We start from the raw sequence: 3,786 nt of genomic DNA, 5'->3' as shown, positions 1-3,786 counted from the left end.
CCGGCCTTGAGTGTGACAGGGGGTGGTGCCCCAACCCCCCAATTGGCCCTACCCTAAGCGTTACTGAGGGTGGCATCGCAACCTCCCCATCAGCCCTGCTCTTGGCATGACAGGGGGCGGCACCCCAACTCTCCAATCAGCCCTTCTCTGAGCTCTACCAGGGGCTGCACCTAGGGTTTGGGCCTGCCCTCTGCCACCTGGGAGCAGGCCTAAGCCAGCAGGTCGTTATCTCCCGAGGGGTCCCAGACTGGGAGAGGGCACAGGCTGGGCTGAGGAACCCCCCTTTCCCCCCGAGTGCACAAATTTTTGTTCACCGGGCCTCTAGTTACTTATAACAGGCTTCTTCAGTATCTCATGTCAGTGTGCTCCGGTGGCCTGGGCTTACACAGGGGGGTTACAAGGTGTTTATCAGGAGTTAACATGCAGGGTGTTACAAGTTACTTATCAGGGTCTCACACACACACACACACATTAAGTTCCTCTTCTAAGTAAAGTTTAAAATTCACTCTAATAAAGAAATGAAATTTGATTATGCTATCTTATACTAACTAAACTTATTAGTATAACATTAATAAATATAGGTGTTTTCCAAGGCGATAAGAAGGTGTGACATAGTCATATATGCAAGCAGACAAGAAAAACTACCAAGAAAGTAAAGCAGACTTGTCCAACAGTGTCTGATAGAGATTGTCGTTATCAACTTAAGTTTGACCAGTCAGGACTATCATGTAATTTTTCCCCAATGTGCAGCTGTTTTGGTAAAGGACAGAGTAGATGAAACAAGAATGAAGATATGCCACTCAAGTTCAATTAAGGAAAGGAGGAGCAAAAAAAGGAATAAAGTGATTGTAATGATGGGCTATGGATATTAGGCTGGGTGAGGAGGGAAGGAAGGGAGATCCATAGATTTGAGATCTTACTAACATTTAAGAATCACTGGTGTAAGATACAATAGCATGTAAATTAGAGGGATCATTGCGCTGTCTCAAAAGAGGAATGTTTAAAATCAAGATAATTTTTCTTTTATTACAGGTTATTTGGCTTTATTCAAAGTCCTGATGGTCAAATATATTCACTATTCATAATTTTCCAAATTGTAGAAAATATGGCATACATGTCATATCCCAATGGGATACAGGTGACGTTCTTTAAACAAAAACAATAATATTTCTGTAGCAAAACTATGATCCTTCATATATAGTGGGATAAATAAGGATTATTAATAGCCTAAAAACCAGTCAGATTAGGTCATCTTGCCAAGTCAGTTCAGATCTGGTCAGATTTGGCCTCAAATGAGTAACCAATAAATAAAAAAAGTTTTCAGAGCTATTTGATTTTGGAATTCAGATAACAGATTATGACTACGATAACCCTCTGTGCCCAAAGTCATTTAATTTTTTTATTCTCTTTTATTTTCTCTTTTTCTCCAAGAGACTTTATATACCCCATGAGGAAGACAGTCATAATGCTCAAACAGGCATAATTTAAAGTGATATTTCTCCAATATCACACATTTACCATTGATTAACTAGAAGAATAGTTTTACATACAACCCATGACTAACTTAACTTATAAAAAATGTGTGGCCCTGGCTGGTATGGCTCAGCTGGTTGAACATCATCCCATGCACCGAAAGGGTGCAGGCTCGATTCCAGGTCAGGGCACATGGCACGGGTTGCACAGCTCAATCCCCAGTAGGAGGCATGCAGGATGCAGCCCATCACTGTTTCTCTCTCTCCCTCTCCCTTCCTCTCTGTCTTCAAAATCAACAAAAACATACTTTTAAAAAATTTATGTGAACAAAAGTAGATGTGTTTCTGGGGACAAGGAGGAGTGGGGGGAATGATCCCTGAGTGTACCAGCTCTGGAGTGGCTCTGAAGTCAGCTCTCACTCTCCCGTTTACATTTGTAGGAAGGATCCACGCAATAGCTGTGCTTCAATCATCCTTAGAAATGCTCTGTCTCACCCCCTATTCTGTTAGTGAATTGTAATAAAAAAAAAAAAAACCGGGGTTGAATGTGCTGGAAAATACACATTATGATCCATTGTGTAACTGTGTAATTACTGTACTATACATGCTAACCCAAAGATGGACTAAAAATGGAGAATTGTACAAAGTTGTGGCTAATCCTAAACCAAATCCAGCAGACAGTTGAATTGGACAATTCTGATATTCTGCCAAGGCCAGGGCTATAGATAACTGACCTGGGATGGGATGAAAATTTAGATTAAGAAGTTGATGAGTATGTCAAGTTTATTCAGAACGATCTCTTAGGATGGGTTGTTAAAAAAAACCAAAACTTTGTATATCCTTAAATTTTTATAATCTCTCCATGTTTCAAACAGTGTTCTATTACAACATTTAGCAATATTTTACCATGTTGATGAAAGTACCAACCTTCTTTTTTTCTTTGTAAATTATTGAGGCGAATGTGTTTTTCTTTAGGATAATTTTTCTAGCCCGACATTCCTAAACAACTGCAGTTTGCAAAGAGAGGGAATCATTAATAATTTTATTTTTCCAAAAGTTTAAAGAAACCGTATATTTAATTATAAAAAAAACTAAGGAAGATAATTAACATTGCAAGTATATTCCTGACAAAGTCCATTCCAGGTTGGAGAAAGAGTGAGCAAAGGTAGAAAGGTAGAAAGATGCATATGTCCAGGATGTTTATTCCAGCAGGACAGAGCATTTAGGTGGAATTAATGGGAATGAAGAGCAAAATGAATGTCACAATCTAGTTTTGAGGTTCTTAAATGCTAGCCTGAAGAACTGGAATTAGTTGTCTGCAACAACAATGCAATTGAAACGTTTTTGAATAATAAAATGGCATTATCATATTTATGTAGCTTTTTCAATAGGACTCAAACCACTTTATATTCTTCTGAGTCATTTAATATGTCTTTGGATTTGGGGTAACATCAAGCTAATTTGAGTCCTTGCCCTAGTTTTCACTGGGTTCCAACACCTGGAGTTTACAATTAGTCTGACAGTAACACAAACTTTCTGAACTTCATTTTGCTTATATTTACTGGGATATTAACACTAATTTTAAGAAGTCCCTGTGAAGATCAGATGAAAAAATATATAAACCACATTATGTAGTATATGGCACCAAATAGATGCTCATTATAAGTCAGTTCTCATCCCAGGCCTTCCATGTCTTCTAATAATTAGAATGATAACATCAGAAAGAAAATGTCCCCATGTAAACCTTTTCTATATACAATTTAACAGAATTTATTTGGCAGCTTCTTAGACCCTAAAACACAAAATGAATAAAGTAAGTCTCCTCTTCTCGAGGATTCTGTAGCTTATTAAAGAAGGCGGAAACCACATTGGTAACCAGAACACCAAGTAAGAAGAGCTAACAAAATACCAGGGCACAGAGAGTGGGAACTAATCCTAGTTAGTGACCTGGGAAAATATCAGGAGCTTGTATTTTTTTTTTCTTTCTCTCTTCTTAAATATTTATTTTTTTTCTTTCTTTTTTCTTTCTTTATTATTATTAAGGTATTACAAATGTGTCCTCAGCCCCCCCATTAACCCCCAACCTCCCCCCCACACATACACTCATGCTCCCATCCCCCTGTTGTCCATGTCCATTGGTTTGGCTTATATACATGTATACAAGTCATTCGGTTGATCTCTTCCCCTTACCACCGCCCTCCCCTACTTCCCTTCTGGGGATTGATAGCCTGATAGCTGTTTCTCAGTCTTTGGATCTGTCCCTTTTCATCAGTCTATGTTGTTCTCTATAATCCGCAAATGAGTGACATTCTGA

The sequence above is a fragment of the Myotis davidii genome, unplaced genomic scaffold (assembly GCF_000327345.1).
Source record: "Myotis davidii unplaced genomic scaffold, ASM32734v1 scaffold1532, whole genome shotgun sequence".
Lineage (NCBI taxonomy): Eukaryota > Metazoa > Chordata > Mammalia > Chiroptera > Vespertilionidae > Myotis > Myotis davidii.
This window is presented reverse-complemented; position numbering follows the sequence as displayed.